Source organism: Lactuca saligna, chromosome 1 (assembly GCF_052625555.1).
Source record: "Lactuca saligna cultivar CGN05327 chromosome 1, ASM5262555v1, whole genome shotgun sequence".
NCBI lineage: Eukaryota > Viridiplantae > Streptophyta > Magnoliopsida > Asterales > Asteraceae > Lactuca > Lactuca saligna.
The window spans coordinates 21,867,286-21,886,402 of NC_136417.1; the positions used below are offsets into that span (position 1 = coordinate 21,867,286).

Sequence of the window (19,117 nt, forward strand, 5' to 3'; positions counted from 1 at the left end):
ATTTATGAGCTTTAAGGAAAGAGATTATTTTCAAGATTCTTTGTTCACCGTAGATATAGATAGGATTCTCTCCTTCAATAGGAATGCGTACTATCTTTTTCATAGCATACGAGTTCTACGTGGTTCTTTGACAACCAATCCATGTCGAGAATAATATCAAAGTTGGGCAAGGAGATAGGGATCAGGTTAGCAAGAAAATTATAGCTTTCAATTTCTATGACACAATCCCTATAGACTTTATCAGCAAGTAATGATATTCTTCTCACAGTATCTACGTGACATGGTTGTGCTAGTGCATAGCAAGCAATTTGAAAAGAATGCACAAATTCATGAGACACAAAAGAATCCGAGGCACTAGAATCAAATAAGATGTGAGCAGGTGTAGAGTTGACAAGAAATGTACCCGTCACAACATTCGGGTCCTCGCGTGCTTCCTCTGTGGTAATCTGGAATGCACGACCCTTAGCTTCTGGAACCTCCTCCTTTTTAGTTGGAGTACCCTTTGATTGTTGAACAGGAGCTTGACCTCTCACCGGTTGTTGAACAGAAGCTTGACTTCCCGTCATCTGGCTAGTAATACTACAAGCATAGCAAGTAACATCCTTTCTTGGGCAAGCTGGCTTTATGTGACCCGTTTCTCCACATCCATAACAGACAATGGATTCCTTTTCTATTTTGCACTGGCCTGGATGATTCCTTCCAAAAATGCGACATGAAGGTGATTGAATAGAAAAAGATTGTGATCTACCACGACCACGAAAAGCACTCTGAGATTGCACTTGCTTGTTAGGATCGGATCGAACGGATTGAGCTGGTGGAATAGAGGGAACATGAACAATTCCATCAGTACGTGGATGCCTCAGAACAGTAAAAGTGGCACCATGTATTTCTAAGTCATGCTCGCGCCTTCGAGCATACTCAACAGCTTTATCGAATGGCAGAACATCCCGATTGACAACGAAATCGTGGATTTCATGTCGTAGTCCCTCCATGAATAACTTAATTTTTCTCGTCTTCAGTTGGAATATACTTTGTAGCAAACCTTGCTCTTTGATTAAATTGAGTTTCATACTCATTCACAGTCATTCCTCCTTGTTTGAGCTCGAGGAATTCCTTCTCCAATCTCCTTCTCATGTCTAGAGAATAATAGTTCTCTAGCAAACAAATTTTGAACATCTCCCAGGATAAATTCTCCTGGTCATACCCATTGAGAGCTTCATATGTTACTTTCCATCAGACTAAGGCTTCTCCGATGAGCATTGCAGATGCATAATTAGCCTTATCTTCGTTATTCACATGTGTGATGCGAAATACTTTCTCTGTGTTCTGAATCTAAGTTAGAACAACTATGGGATTAAGGACACCAGAAAACTTTGTAGCACCACTACTCTTGAAATCTTTGAATGAAGGACGTTTCACCTCCTTTTTTGAAGATTCTCTAGTGGCTTTCTCTTTTCCTTTATCACCATTATTTTTGTGTTCTTCGAGAGTCTGTCGAATAACACCGGTAAGTTTACCCAAGAGCCACTCCTCACGAGGAGATACTGGAGTATTTACTTCCTTAGGTTGAGGGCCTCCACCCACCTCAGGGGTATGGCTACTAACCTGTTCAGCCATTGCTATGCAATATGGAGTAACATCGTACTTTAGAATATTAGGGTTTATCATTACCTAATACTCTACTTAATTCATTCCTATGGTTTGTATCCATATTATTACAATGAATCAGTTCATATATTGAACTTCTAATAGTTTAAGTCTAAATACCAATTCGTGGCATTTAGTTCGCTTAAACTACTACTCTGATACCATGATTGAAAGACCCAAACTTTCATAATTGAAACAGTTGTTTATCCAAAACATTCTACATGCATATTCACAAATAATTGTTTACATTGATAATTTATTTACAAACGACTGGATACAAACCGACTATTAAGACTATGTTATATATTACATAACTACCCAGGATAGTATAGTTTTATAAATACGGAAATACAAATACAATAGTTCAGACTATTCAGAATCTTCTATCAGTATACGATTATACTGATTAGTTGTCTCCTGCAATTTGTTAAATGTTGAGAGGGTAAGCGGTCACGCTTAGTGAGTTCAACAACAGATACAATATAACGTTATGCCATATATATACTTCAGTATGACAGAAGCAAAGAGAAACACGAAACAACAAAGGCATATGTGAATCATGTAACAAACTTTCCATATCAATCAATGATTTGATTCAAAGATATATAATCAATGAGACATAATAATTTCCAAACTTGATAGACATCAATAAAGCTTCGTCCCAAATGGCACAGAAGACATATAATTTCTGATTAACATTTCGGTAGATTTCAGGCTTATACCCTGTCTAACCATCTACCAATACCATAGAATAGAATTCATTCTCTTATGGAGACATGCTCTACATGGTCAAAGGCAACATACCAGTACCACCGTGAATTTAAGTCCCTTCACTGATCACATGGTCAAAGGTATAGCTTTGCTATCATAAATAGCGGAAATAAGAACAACTGAAAAGCACATAGCACATATAGCACATAACATACAATTGTTCCTATATATTGAAACTCACCGTGAAATAACCGGGGGTTAAAATAGTAATTTGTGCAACACTTCGTTATAATAATAATGTTTCTTCTATGAAAACTGGGAGCTTTCTTGAAAACCGGATCTTGCGAAGGTTGAACTTCAAACCGAAAAGATAAATTTCTCAGGCTCTTCGGAACGTATTTTGGGTGTTAGAAATGATTTTGGGGCTTCGGGGGAAGTTGAAATAGTGAAAATATGAGTTTAAGGGTGAAAAGTGGCAATTTCTAAACTTTACCCGGGAAATCTCGTAGGCACTATTTATAAGGAAGGATTCGGATGTCTTCGGCCGAAGGGGAACACGCGGCAGCAACGAGGGGCACTAGATGGCTCGCATGCGAGGGAGGTAGGTGGTGGGTGCGAGGCTCGGACATGCGAGGAGACACGCGACGCTCCGCGGTCGGACCAGCGCTTCGGATGCGAGGATCGGCGACACGCGTTGACTGCTGCTCAAATGACTCATCGACGTTGGACACGGGGCAAGTTCCGGGCGAGGGTGACGTGGCCGAACACCAGCCATGCGATTTTTCTCGGATTTCGCAATTATTTTTGATTTTTGTGCCCAGAACTTCTAAAATCCGTAACTTTCTCATACGAGTTTTGTTTTTGATGTTATTTAAATGCACATGTAGGTAAAATTTTGCTCTACAACTTTCGTTTAGACTTCGTCAGCTAATTTTGACTTTATTATTTATATTATTATTTTTAACAGATTAGGACAGGAAAAAAAATCCGTTAAGAATTCATAACTTCTTCATCCGGCATCCGCTTTCGTTAGATTTTTTACCGTTGTACTACTATTGACGAGACCTTCGATTCTCGTTTAGGTTGTGTCGGCTAAATATCACTCGATCTTTATTTCGAGTTTTTAGTTATCTACCGCTATTCTGAAACTTAGAAAAATCATAATTTTCTCATACAAAATCAGATTTTGGCGTTCTTTTTATCAAAATTATCGGTTTAACAACTACTCCGATTTTCATTTAGATCACTAAAGCTAAAAAGTAATTTTTCAAAAACTCACTTTTTACGTTGAATAGTGTTTGCCGGTTTTGTTGCGGATCTTCGATTAGTTATAATTTTTTGTTATAACTCGGATTTCGATGAGGTTTTCACTTAAATGTTTCTAACGAGATTATCTACAACTTTCAATAATAAAATTTTACTTATTTCAAATTTTATATTTTCGTTAAATTTCACTATTTGACATTTGATTGGAATCTCCTAAAAGTTCAAATACTTTCTAAATGATTTTATGAATAGTTTTACTTTATTTCTAGTAAAAATCATCTGTTAGAACTCAAAATTCAAATTCATATAAAATTTCGTAATATTATTCACTTTTATAATTACAATACACGATAATTGAACGTGTATGTTACAAAGAATTCGCCTTTATCTTTTTTTTTTCGTCATATAACTAGGAATAAGCTTTCTAACCCGAGAATTGCTTGTGTGTAACAATTAAGGTAATAAAATTTGAAACTTCAATTCCGGTAAACTATAAAGGCCTACGACTTTTTATTTATGATATGTATGAGACGATGACATAGTTGATGCAACAGTAAACATGAAGGCCGGAAAAGCCCCTTGGTGCTTCAAAACTACATGAGACAATGCTACTGTTGAGCACCCATGTAAAACCTTTTTTCTTTTTAGACTCGACGTCCCAAAGATCCAAACAAGTCACAATATTTAACTAAAATTAAGTATGTAACTGTGACTTGTTTTCCATTTGGTCACACTTTCCGTTATACTAATTTAGATATAATAATCTTACTATTAACCTGTATACCATGTATGATATGAATAATGGATTAATCTTACTCTCTTTCCTCGTTAGTCGGCGTCCGCACTTTGACTAAAATGGACCATTTTGCAACTTAAAACATGATAAGTATAAATTTATTTTTTTAATAAAAAAAAATCTATACCAGAAGCCAATAGAGATGATGTTTGATAATTGACATTACTAGATTTTTATTATTGAACACGTTTAAATTGCCATTTTTATTTTTTTCATCAAATTTCTGCTGATTTTTAGTCTGTTTAAGAACATATTATGATTGCAATGATGATTTTTTACACTTTTAAGAATAAATCATTATTAGTGGCAAACTGATAAAACATAATTGTTTTAAGGGTATAATTATATATTTGTAACTTTCTTTTTCTAGTTTTTCCAACTCGAGAACACATAAAATATTTTTTTTTATTTATATTAAACTAGAAAAAATTACATTATATCTTTTCGGGAGAAATATTTATATTTTTTATTTTTATTATATATATATATATATATATATATATATATATATATATATATATATATATATATATATATATATATATATGATTCTTCCTATTCAACTAAAATAAAAATAAAAATTACATTTATTTTTTCTAAATGGATCAATCAAAAACATAAATAAAAATATGGCCTGTCTTTTTTCATTTATTTTTTTTTTTAATTTACATATTTTTTTTTCTCTTCTTTTCTTTATATTATATCTTTTCATTGCATTTTCTTTCCTTTTACAACGTTAGAAGAAACATGTACCAAAGTTTTGGAGAAAATCTTACCATTTCTTTTAAAAAAGATTCATTTGTGGACTTGATGATAAGCGTTTCAAACAACTTTCAGACACCATAATTTCACCTACTTCCGACCACCTCTTCTATATATATTATTATATATTTTTCGCCGTCATTTGCAGGCCAGGCCGATTCCTCACCGCCTCTATTTTCTCTATCACATTCTCTTTATCCATTTCATTTATTCAGATAAGTGAATTACGAACTCTCAGTCTACTCGAAAACCCTACTTTTTCTGCTTCGCATCCGTTTCGTTTTATCCCAAAAGTTACTTGATTGGGATTCTATTCATAAACACAAAAATTCTACTGGTATGTTAGCTCTTGATATTATGACTTACATTGCTAATTTTTCATTTTTGTTGTTACATAAGGGTTTTTATTTATACTAATTGGGTCAGTGACTATGAGCTTAGTTTCATGGAAAGCTACAAACCCGATTAAGAATAAAAAAGTTACTCTTCTAAAGTTAGAATTGATCTGTATTTTGGAAATTTAGAGTAATTGCAACACTGTTTTACGAGTAGAATAATTTCGGTGGTTAAATTTTAAACACTAAGATCGATGCGTATCGTTAAAGTGCAACTCTTCTTCATTTTTTTTCGTGTTATCATATTTTTTTATTTCTCTTTTATTTCCCTCTTATAACATTCGAAAAATTCAAGCCAATTAAAAACTTTTCAAACGTTCAAAAGCAACAGTTATTACATTCTTGTTTTCAAAATAGTTCAATATCAGAGTTTTCCCAGAACCATAAACAAAACAGTAGGAGTTGTACGATCATGTTTTCGCCTTGCCGCGATCCCCAGATGTACCTGAAACAATAAACTGAAACTGTAAGCCCGAAAGCTTACTAAGTTCCCCCAAAATACCGATACACATACAATCCACATAACCCTATCAGCAATATCATAACATAACAAACTAAACAGCAAGCAACGGGTCCACAACTTTACAGAGTGGATTACCCTTAGGCCCACAGTGTGAGTCTGGATTGCCTTGCGGGCCCACAACTCACATTTGGCTTGCCATCGATCCCACAATACGAGACTCCCTTATCCCGTAACTGGAATGCTCCCGGGTTTGTTGGTTACCGCACGAAGCAGTCCCACCTCAACCCATCCCACATAACATATCAACATATAACATAATCACTGAGCATGCAAATAATCATATAACAACACAAGTAGTCCTACAGATCTACCTAACTGGCATAACCACTAGCATGCAAAACTAACTTCATAATCAACATACTAACACTGCTAGAATAACATATCTAATGGGTCGGCCTTGGTGCCTTAGACCCCTTATTATAGTGAGGTAACTCACCTTGCAATTGTCGACTCGTAATAAGCTCAAATTCTCGGATCACTGCTACGAACTCCACCACCTATATTCATTGTAAACCATACTTGTAACTTTCCAGCCTTTCCCAAATGTCCTTTAGAAGTCAACTGGTCAACCCATGGTCAAATTCAAAATCAACAGTCAAGGTCAACAGTCCATGTTGACCTCAACTCCTCGAGTACCCTCATCTACTCCCCGAGTTCCTTGAATACTCGTCTGCTCGCCGAGTCACCAGAGTGACTCATCGAGTTCCTAAGGTTCGTGGTCGAAGCTCTATGGCCACTCATCGAGTTTTCCCCCTTGCGACTCAACAAGTTCATACGTATCCAATGGATGAGAAAAACCCTAACCAACTCACCGAGTCACTATACTGACTCGCCGAGTTTTCGACAATCTTCATCGGACTCACCGAGTTGTTCATCAAACTCGTCGAGTTCAGGACCATCTTCATATGACACGCCAAGTCGACTATGCGACTCGCCGAGTCCCTTCAATTCTTCATCCATACAGATGCATTTTAAGCCATGCAAAGGTTCCAGATTGCGGATCCAACCTCCTTAGGCCTGCTGATCATGTAAAGTTGCAAACATTATGTGTACGCAAGGCTTTAAGGCCCTTAAATGACAAAACTAATCTTGTAATGAAGTCTCACACTTGAAGGAAGGCTCATACTAGGCAAGGTTGATAACTTTATCGATTTAGAGGTCAAAGGGAGTCCAGATCTGAAGTTACAACTTCAGATCTTAGCTCAAACATAAAAACCCTTTCATAAAACCCATCCAAAAGAGATTTTTGATGAACATGAGCCAATTAAAACAATCTAATACCTTCAAGAGAATGTCCTCTGATGTAGATCTTGAATCCCACGAGTTCTTGCTTCTACTTGCTTGATTTCCCCAAGTGTTTCCTCATCCAAAACTCCCCTCCAAGCTTTAACACACCAAAGGAACATACCACTCGATTTAGGGTTTGAGAAGGACAGGAAGCAGTAAAGGGGAGGCTGGGGGAGGCCAATGATCCTTTAAATATGTTGAAATGCCCCGAAATCTAGGGTTTCATCTGCCAGCTCCTACTCGTCGAGTCCGCTCTTGGACTCGGTGAGTAGATCACTAACACACACGGACCAACCCGCTACTACTCGACGAGTATTGCAACCAACTCGTCGAGTAGATCCAAAAACCCAAAAAGATTCATACATACATCAATACCTGAGAATCGAGGCATTACACCTCCTTTGTGAATTTGCTTCTTAACCTTTATGTGATCGTGTCTATTTTTTATTTTATTTTTTATTTTTATTTTTTTTAAATAATGTTTGCTTATATGCTATTGGAGTCGTTTAGGATTCTTTCTGTTTAAATTTGTTTGGTGATTGTACTCTATACTTACTATGTTGTGCTAATCTTTCTTCATAGACCAACAATCTTAATTAAATCCTAGTTATAACATGTTTGTGTTAAACATTGAGGATCAGAAAGTCAGCCTACATTGTATCAGGAACTGACCTTCTAGTTTGTTGATTGCATCACAACAAACAGAGATTGAAGATGAAGACTGGTTGATCTTGGAACTTTGCTCTTAATAGAGATTTCTTGGCAAAAGCTTGCTGGAAATATGAATCTTCTATGAGTTTCAATATGAGATGAGCAATGAATGAATCAAGTGGAATTTATACAAGCATCACATAGCCATCTGTTTTCAACCAAATGTCAATTTTTGTTGAAAATTTTGAAGGAACAGGTATGCTTCGGTTTATTTGTTTCAGTATTCCTTAGTTTTCACAACAATGATCATTTGATGCTTCCAAGTTCCAACACAAATATTGTTCTCCATTCTGTCTAATGGATACAAAGGTTGTGATGTTTGACATTTAAAATTTGATTTATACCTTGTATTGAATCAACAGTCTGATTCTTTCATCTGGATATTCTGTATAAATTGAATAAACTTGAGTAAAATGTTGTTGCTATACTGGAACAGAGGTTTGCTGATGCAAACCAATACTATCTCCAAACTAGAACTAGATCTTGACCTGATTCTGGAAATCGATTTGTTGATTATGGAATCACAAGTATTAATCGATCCCTTCAATATTAAAAATTTGATATGTATGGAATAGGCAATCCAGGAACTCTAAAGCTCTGATATCATGAAAGCGAACCAAAATTGAAAGAATGAGAAGCTAATAGAACTGAAATAGAGAGAAATATTTGTTTATGGTTTTTGGAGTAAAAAATACACCAACTACTCATTTTGATTGAGTTATTTATATAAGGAAAAATGAAGAAAGTAAGGTAGACAAAAAAAACTCATTCTTTAAGTATCTATGATGCTATAAAGATCTCTTAACAACTTGACTAACTAACTTTAACTTGCATGTGGATGTCACGGATGGTTTATTTTGTTTGGTTGGGTTCTTATTTTTATTTTTGTGGGAGATTTTGGTGTTCTTGGGAGGTTTTCTAATTCATTATGTTTATGATAAAATGATACATTTTTTGTAATTTTTGAAGGCGCTAATACTCTTCCTAATACCTAAATGAATGCCTTTTGCAGTAATCAAATAGTGTGAATGAACATTCATAAGTTACCTCGTGGCAACGTTCCTTTGGAAGTGGATACTATTGCTTTAAAACTTGAGCCAAGTTTTCATGGGGCATCAAGTCAAGTAAAACAGCCCCATGCCCAGCCCAATATTGGTGTGGGACAGGATAGAAGGTCCAATAGTCATTGTCTAAGACAAGGGTCAGAAGAGAATTGGAGCTCTAGTGGGACAAGTGTCTTGGATCAAGAACAACTGGTAATTGATGATGCAAACCTTTGTTCCACATCATCAATTTGTGCAACACCTATATGTCGCCAATTTTGGAAAGTTGGAGTCTACAATGATCATATTACTCCTAAGTTTGCAACTCAATGTATACTACAGCCTTATATTGTAATATATGTTTTTCTTTATTTACATTCTAATGACATGTTTATGTGGTTCACAGCTGGTTCAAGTTATCTACATATACACCCAAGATTTCTTCACTCAAATGCTACTTCTCATAAATGGGTTTTTGGTGGTAAGTTTAGCTTCAAGCCTTTAACCCATCTATGTAAATTGTAGTGTCATATGTAGTCACAACTTCAAGACATGTTTAATGGAAATTGCTTATGCAGCTGTTGCAGAGCTAATTGACAATGTTGTTGATGAGGTAATGTGACTATTACTGATTTCATGCTTTTGTATTTGAGAATATATTACTATGTATTTCCTTTTTTGTGGCTACTATTATGTTTGCTACTTCTTTAAGTGTCATATGGAGTACCTTGAAAATCTTATATCTAGATCAGCTGAATCATATGTTCCATAATCTTCACCTATTATTTTTGTTTGCGTATGTCTTGCATTAACTAGCCATATGTATTCCAATGATTCCTTTTGGGACTTATGTTGTGGCTATTACTCTATTCTTCTTCATATCACTATGTATTAATGTGCAGATACAAAATGGAGCCACCTATGTACTTGTAGATAAAACCTTAAATCCAATAAATGGAAGTTCAGCACTATTAATTCAAGGTAGCATATCTCCTACTCCATGGACAATTATCAATTGTGTTGTAGATCTTATTGTTTGGAACATTCCTTTTTATTTATGAATATCATAGAATGTTGTGACATGGGCTTGTTTATTCAAACTAGATGATGGAAATGGGATGGATCCAGAAGCAATGTGTCGTTGTCTAAGTTTTGGATTTTCAGATAAGAAGTCAACATCATCGATTGGAAAGTGTATGTTCATGGACTTCTAGACATATACCATTTTTTCTTATTTGGCCAAGTTTATTTGAGTAGTTGATAAGGCTACAAAGGTTTACCTCCCAACTTGTGGAACCAAGTGGCCTTAGTGCATATGAATCACGTTTTTATGGTTTTGTTTGCTTGCTTTTGTCATTTTAATTGATTGATTTATAAATGTTCAGATGGAAATGGATTCAAGACCAGCTCTATGAGGCTTGGAGCTGATGTAATAGTTTTCAGCCGAAACAAGACTAACAGGTGATAATCTGCTCTTACTATTTCATTTCATCAACATCAACGAGTATTTAAATATTTTATTAATTGCACAACACAAGCAAATTTCTATAGATCCCCCTGAACTAATTGGCTACTTGCATTCTCAACCCAAGCCACCATTTCTCTCATAATTTAAGTCCATGCTCACAATAGCAACAAGCTTTCCATAGTCTAACTCATTCGTGATACACTCAAGTTAAATAAAGTTCTTGCCACAAACCATTACACCTAATTTGCACAAAAACTACAAGCGTTACAATAAAGTTTAATGGGTGCATTTTAAGTAGTTTGCGGGTTGTGAAACTCATATTTGTATAAGGTTTTAGTGTGTTTTACTTCATCTTCATCGGTAAATTTCAAAAGATTTCATGCAAGTTTGTGGTCAATGACTTCTTGCATGCTCTCAATAACAAAACTATTTTGCTCTTTTCTTCTCGACATTCTTATCTTTATTGTTTTTTATTCTCCCTAAGTACTTTTAAGATACTTGAATATTCCTTTGGCATCTAAATATGGCACTTGTTGTGATTGGAAGTAGTCTTGATTTCTCAATTACTTAGATTGCCTCATTTTTTCACATAATCATCTCATTATTCTTACAAGCAGTAAAATAACCCAGAGCATTGGCCTTTTATCATACACATCTTTGACTCGGGAGGGCTATGACAAAATAGTAGTTCCAATGGTAAGCAATTATTCACATTTTCTTATGTTTGATCTCTTGTTAAGAGTTATTTCATTATAAATTCAAAAATGCATCTACTTAGACTAGATTGTATTCAATTTTATAATTACAAAGCCTATGATTAAGTTTAAGCTCTTTTGGAATCTACAGGTCCACTATGACTTCAACTTCATTACAGGCTCTTTTAATTCCCTGCAATCAAAAATCAATGAGAAATCTAATCTTAATCTCTCAATGTTGTTGCAATGGTCTCCATATTCAACAGAAGAGAAACTACTACAACAAGTGAGTCGGGTCCTACCCATTATTGAATCCTATTGTGTCTTGTGTAACAAACACAGGTTTAGTATATATATATATATATATATATATATATATATATATATATATATATATATATATATATATATATATATATATATATATAAAACAGTTTCTATGATGTGTAGTTTGAAAATGTTGGTTCTCATGGCACCAAGGTCATCGTATACAATCTATGGCTCGATGAAGACAAGAATTTAGAGCTTGACTTTGAGTCAGATCCTGAGGTTTTGATTGCTTCCTCCTTTTTACTGTATATATAAAAGAGCAAATACCAAAAAAAGCCACAACATTTTCATGTGTAATTGGGAAAATTCCTATTATTTTTTAGGTGGCTCTGGACACGAATGGGACGTAGAGTTGTCACTCTAATCCATTTAACAGGTTTCATGGTTAACTCTGTTATCTTTTTTGCAAAACCAGCCCTAAAATTGTGTTTAAAGTTGAAATTTGGTTCTTGGAGTTTCCAAAAAATTAGAGATGTCCAAAACTTGGTTTTATGTTTTTAACTTCGTTATTCTCATTTATTTTTATTTTTTAGTCAAAACTAAACTTATTTTTATATGTTTTTCATTTATTTAATATTTTTTTTTATGTTTTTCGTATTATTATATTTTCCGTGTGTGTGTGTGAGTGTGTGTGCGTGTGTGTGTGTGTGTGTATATATATATATATATATATATATATATATATATATATATATATATATAATTTTATATTCATATATTTTATGCTTCTCATATTTTTTTAGTATTTATTTCAAATTATTTTTTAATTTTTTGCATTTTTAATTTTTTCATTTTATTTTTCATGAATTTGATAGTTTTTTCTTGACTTTTTTCAAAAAGTGTAAAACGTATCCACATACTAGAGTATATTATAATTTTGGTGTTTCGTGTGTTTTTTTTTTGGTTTTCTATTTTTTTTAATTTTACTAACTTATGGTTTTGTAATTTTTTCCTAATTTTTATTCAAGTAAATAAAAAAGCTATATTTATATTTGTAATGTTGGCCCAACTTCATGAAAAATAAAACAAAAAAATAACAAAATTAAAATATAAAAAAATTAAAAAATAATACGAAAAAAACTAAAAAAAATACGAAAAATGTAAAAATAATAATATAAAATAGTATACAAAAAATGAAAGTAAATAAAATTTGTGTGTGTGTGTGTATATATATATATATATATATATATATATATATATATATATATATATATATATATATATTACGAAAAATACAATAAAAATATTAAAATATGAGAAAACGTAAAAAAACAAAAAAAAAAGGAAAAAAAATACGAATATTAATATAAAAATGAAAACAAATATATATAAAACCAAGTTTATTTTTGACTAAAAAATAAAAAAATAAATGAAAACAAAGAAGTTACAAAACATAAACCTGAGTTTTGGACATGTGGTGTTATTTTATGCAAACTGTAGGGACCAAATTTGAACTTTAAGTTAAATTTTAGAACTGATTTTACAATAAAGATAATAGAGTTAACCGTGAAACTTATTAAATTGGCTAGAGTGATAACTTTTAGTCTCATTTGTGGCCCGGGCCAATAAAAAATAATAGGATTTTTCCCAGTTACGTGTGAAAATATTGTGGTTTTTATTGTATTTGTCTTATATCAAATTATAGATTATGTTTTTTGTATAAATAAAATTGGTAAGCAACATGTCAAAACAAGTTGAGATTTTTTTAAAGAAACAAACCCAACAATATGAACGTGTAAAACATAAATGACACATTAATTTAAGGATGAACATTTGGACCGAGGAACTGGAACCCGATGGAACTAGTCGGGTCAGGACCGGGACGATATTCTTGTGGATTTTTGAAACCGTAAACCGGTAGAACCGACAAAAACCGGAATTGTATGTTGCTATTTCTCAAGGACCGGTTCCAACATTGAAACCACGACAAGAACCGGAAGGAATCGGGAGCCGATATAACCGACGGTACGATTCGGTTCCTATTTTCCACCAAGTTTAGTTCCCGGGCCGGTTCCGATTCGTACCGGTTCCGAGCGGGCCGATTCCAATGCTCATCCATACATTTATTATTTAATTTCAATATATATCGCCCTTTAATAAAAAAAACAGTGCGAAAAACAATCTCTTTGATACACTTACTCACACACATTGGTTAGAATTGATTACGCCATTAAGCAATATAAATGATATTGTCACTTAGAATCTCATATTATTTTCATGTATGTCACGAAACTTGTATATGTAGTGGTGGTATTATTTGTGAGTATTCCATGTGGCAATTTTTCATGCCACAATTTCCTTCAGGATATTCGTATTACTCGGGATGCACATGGGAAAATGAAAGATGGTTCTCGTCAAGCAGCAAGTGAGCAACATATTTCCAACCGACTCCGTTATTCTCTCCGGGTAACTTAAATGTTGCAATATTATGTATTCTTTTATATCAATATCATTCTAAAATGGCTAAATGTTACTTATATGGTTTCAGGCATACTTATCCATCTTGTACTTAAAATTACCAGAAACTTTTGCAATAGTGTTACGTGGGAAAGTCATCATTTATCATAATGTCTCTAGAGACTTGAAGTACAAAGAATTTATTATTTACAAACCTCAAAGCACAACTGTTGAGGTTGAATTAAGTTAATTGATACTCTTGTATTGTTCTTTTTTTAGAGAAACAAAATTTGAGGTTTGAAACAAACACGCTGACCTGATATTTTTAATTTGATCAATGCAGGTTATTACAACAATAGGGTTTATCAAAGAGGCTCCACTTGTTAATATCCATGGATTTAATGTGTAACACAAAAATCGTCTGATATTGGTGATCATTGCCTCCTTTATATTAGATTATAGAATATTATTGTTTACTTTAGGAATAAATTCAACTTTTATATTACTAACTTTTTATGATTAGTGACATGTAATTGACATTTCCTATGCTCTTTTTTTAGCCATTTTGCCATGTTGTTAGCTTTGGTGCAAACAGAGGGAGGGGCGTAGTTGGTAAGAATCTAGATGCATTTCGGTTGTTTCCAAGGAATATTAGTAGGTGTTAAATAAAGTTAATGTTTCCTTTTGTAGGTGTTCTTGAAGCAAATTTTATAGAGCCCACTCACGATAAACAAGATTTTGAGAAAACATCTCTTTTCCAAAAACTTGTTCAACGCTTGAAAGAAATGACATGGGAGTACTGGTAAGCAACTACTTTTAAGGTTAAATGCAAGAAATAACAATATATTTTTTGTTGGGAAATGGTCTCAAAGATTCCCAACAATCCTTCTGGTGGAAAAAAATAGAGAAAACTAAACGCAAGAATATACATGGAAAACTCCAAAACCGGAAAATAAACCACGGGCCTCCAATAACAATTAGACAAAAAAATCTCTCAGGCCAATCCCTCAATTATTACCACACTCACCAAAGATTTAACACACATTTCCTTTACAGTCTAAAAGAACAAAAGAATTAAACACTTGAAGTGTATTTGGTTGGGGCATTTTGACACCAAAGCTCCGAACTCCTTTTATAGGCATGAAGCCTATCAACTTTTTTACACTCTACTAATATGGGACATAAAATTTACTTTGATATTAACCAACATATCCCAACACTTATATTTATTTGTTTATTATATCAACTTATTTTCATTTACCTATTACAATGTTGTACTTTAAAAAGTCTACGTAATTATAGCAATGTCATCCAAATACAAAGCAATTCGCACAACTATAATCGAGTATAGTTTCAAAGTACAGTGTTCTACTATAAATTTTTTGAAAGTACAATTATATACTTAAGCAGATTTTTTAAAGTACAATGTTATAATAAAACAGAATGAAATTAATTGATATAATAAACAAATAAATGCTATATCTCGCATTTATCCTTTCATCTTATATGCCAAAGATAACATAATTCCTACAAAAGTTTTCTTGATCGGAAGTGAAAACATATTATGCTTCTCCATTGGCGCAGGGATTACCATTGTGGACTGATTGGGTACCAGATCCAAAAACAATACAAACCTTCATTGTCCATCTCAGCTGCCCCTATTTTTGTTCATCACCATGGTACAGAACAACCTATTCCTATAAGGAATCGTTCCTTTATTGTTGGTGTGCCTAGAAATAGACCAATGGTGAATGCCATTTCCATGTATACCAAGCTCATTCTTGGCTCAAATTCCCTATCAAAACCATTAGAACCAAGCTTCCCTAGAGGCTTCCAACAAGGTACAATATGTGAAAAATTAATAAAACAAGCTTTCATTTATTTGTTGAATATAGAATCTTCCTTTCATTTCTTCATATTATAGAATTGTACTTTGAAAATTCTAATTGATTATAATAGTTTCATTCAAATGCACACTGCTATAATTTGGCAGATGTTTCAAAGTACTATGTTATCAAAATAAAAAAAGTCTCTAGCCTTCATCATCGACCTTAGTTGCCTCTTGTTTAATTACAGAACAACATATTCCTGTGATGAAAAGCCCTTCTACTACTGGCACGATTATAAATAGGCCAATGATGACTGCAGTATATAGCAAGGTTACTCTTGGCTCAAATTCCTTGTCAAAACCAGTAAAACCAAGCCTCCCTAGAGGTTTCCAACAAGGTAATGAAAAAAATAAAGTTAGGTTCCACATTAAATACAAGAAACTGCAATGTACTTTCATTTATTATTTTCATATAGCATCTTACTTTTGTTATTCCTATTAAAGCCTTGTCCTTTAAGAAATCTATCCAATTATAACACTGTCATCCAACTACAAATCAATTTTCACTGCTATAATTGCTTATATTTTTCAAAGTACAATGTCATTTAAATACAAAAAGTTTCGGCCTTCATCGTCTACCAATAATTTTATTTACTACCATTATACAGAACAACCTATTCCTATGAGCAAAAGCTCCCTTGTAGTTGTTGGTACGATTAGAAATAGGCCAATGGTGACTACTGTACATAACAAGGTTGCTCTTGAATCAAATTCATTTCCAAGACCAATAGAAACAAGCTTGCCCAGAGGTTTCCAACAAGGTACGTATGATATGTAAAAATGAATGAAATAGAGTAGGTTAAATGTAAGAGATATTAATGTACTTTCATTTGTGTGTTTATTATAGCATTGAACTTTGAGAGATCTACCTTTTTTTTTTATAAGAATATCATCCAAACACAAATTAATACTCTCTTTTATAATTAAACTTATAAAACTATAATGTCCTAAAAAGAAAAAAAAAATTGAAAGTACAATGTTGTAATAGAAAGAAATGAAAGTAGGATGTTGTAACTATTTCTTGCATTTAGTCCAATCAAGTATGATCAACTTTGTGAACTTTTGAAGCTATTATAAACGCAGTTGTTTATGACTTTTCTATATTTATTATATTTATTTATATTGTCTTGTGCCTATTTTTAAAAAGGGTCAAACTTGAAGAGGAAATCATGTGATCAACCTACAATGTTCAAATCAGAGGCTCAAATTGCGACTGATTCTAACAAAAGATCTAATATGGTAATTATACACCTTTCTATTAAACAATTGGTTTGAAGTAATATAAGAACTATCAAGCTTGAATGTTTTGGTAGAGGATTTCTTTATCATATTGCAAATTTTTTATAGCCTGGTTTGGCCAAACCCCAAGAGGCAATAAATGTGAGAGAACAAAACAAAAAACTTCGAGCTCGGTCAGTATTCTTTACTTTCTTCTTTTCTTTGACACACTTTTGTAAAAAATGAAAGTTCATTGCCATATCCATATTCATCCTAACTTATATTTACATCTTAAGCCTATATATATACACATAATCTTAGGCTTAATCATACATCGTAGATACATATACGAAATAGGATATACTAATACGTTTATGTCATTACAATGACACTATCATATTTAACATTTCATCCTATTTGTTCTTACCTTATCATATGTACCAATTTATAACATTACACATATGATGTAACCCTTACACAATACACATAAACATATCATGTGTACATATACATAACACATTCATATTCCATCATACTTATCAAACCATTAATGCATACAACTTGACCTTTTCAAAACAAACATGTGTACATATTACATAGTTTATGTTGCATTGACATCTTTCTCGTATTTGGTTGTCATTTCTCATATAAACCATTTGAACGTTAGATATCAACTTACATGGATCCATCATCTTTTATTTTACACATTGTTGATGAGTCGACCTCATATAAAGTTTTTACTACTTTTTACTTCATTTCCATGCAAAACTTTTTTTCTTTGGCACTTTTCCTATTTAGGAAACTTATTTAAAAAAATAAAGATGAATCCATAATTATTTGACCCTTCTTTCGTACGTGTGTACAAATGAACACATTTCCATCATTATTAATATCAAATTTACCATAAACTCCTTCATTCATCAATTGACTAAATACCATAAAAGTCAAGCACTCGATTCTCAACAATCTAGCAACATGCAGATAACCTCAAGAATCCATTAATCATTTGCACAACATAAATTAAACAAGCCTCACACTTTAAGAACCCTAATTGGTTCATCAACTTCAAACACATTCATGGAGCAATAATCATGGAACATTTGCATGCATATCATACCTTGTTGCTTTATTCATTTAGACATTATACTTTGCCTAAATCACTCATCTGATAGGGTCTTAACTCCCTATTGATGAATAAGCTACAACTCCTTGATGCAAATTTTTATCCTTAGGTATGAATTAACACATAATTTTTTTAATAGTTTATCTATTCTTTCTTTCAGATGCTCAGAATATGAGAAGACCCAAGAACAACTTAAGCTCAAGGTATTTTTAGCTCATTTTCATTTATGCCTTTATAGGACTTGACAAGCTTTCTAGGGCTATTTTCGATTATGAGGGGTTATTCACGTCTTTTTGGGTGATACAAAAAAATTGCAATTTTTATCGTATTGACATCGGTCACCATTCAAAAATCCTTTCAGGGTGTTATTGTTTGTTGTATGATTTTGTGTTCTAACATCAGGTGAAACAGCTTAAAGTGGAATTAGAAGAGGCCCAAAAGGAGTACGTCCGTGTATTGGATGAGATGTTATGTATGTGTAAGTGAAGGGGAAACAAATATTTAATGTGTAAATGAAGTTTGTAAAGGTAACACATCTATTTTCATTTAGGAAACACTTGTTTTGGAATATTCATTGGAATCAGAATCCAAAATCCATGAAAATCAATTATGTTGGAAGGTGAAGATTCCCTTATTTGACCATTCCTTTTGGAAATCAGTTGCAAAACACCAAAATAACCATCATTGTATATTATATATATATATATATATATATATATATATATATATATATATATATATATAGAGAGAGAGAGAGAGAGAGAAAATTATTATTATTTCAGTCTCCAAATAAAATAAGCATAAATTTTTCATTCCAATTGAACGAACATTCCATTTATTTTTTTTATTTCATCATT

General features: G+C 32.9%; 1 pseudogene across 1 annotated transcript; it reads left to right on the top strand.

Moving 5' to 3' along the window:
- Positions 1–5,340: 5,340 nt before the first annotated feature.
- On the top strand, positions 5,341–18,933 carry LOC145028108 (protein MICRORCHIDIA 6-like; annotated as a pseudogene). The gene is made up of 23 exons (XR_013675865.1): positions 5,341–5,519; positions 8,093–8,294; positions 9,111–9,472; positions 9,548–9,622; positions 9,720–9,754; positions 10,044–10,122; positions 10,246–10,335; positions 10,527–10,602; positions 11,227–11,305; positions 11,456–11,590; positions 11,755–11,853; positions 13,939–14,040; positions 14,123–14,266; positions 14,375–14,461; positions 14,592–14,643; positions 14,722–14,833; positions 15,616–15,872; positions 16,108–16,257; positions 16,528–16,680; positions 17,067–17,158; positions 17,267–17,331; positions 18,421–18,463; positions 18,663–18,933. The product of XR_013675865.1 is annotated as a protein MICRORCHIDIA 6-like (transcript).
- The last annotated feature ends 184 nt before the right edge of the window (positions 18,934–19,117 follow it).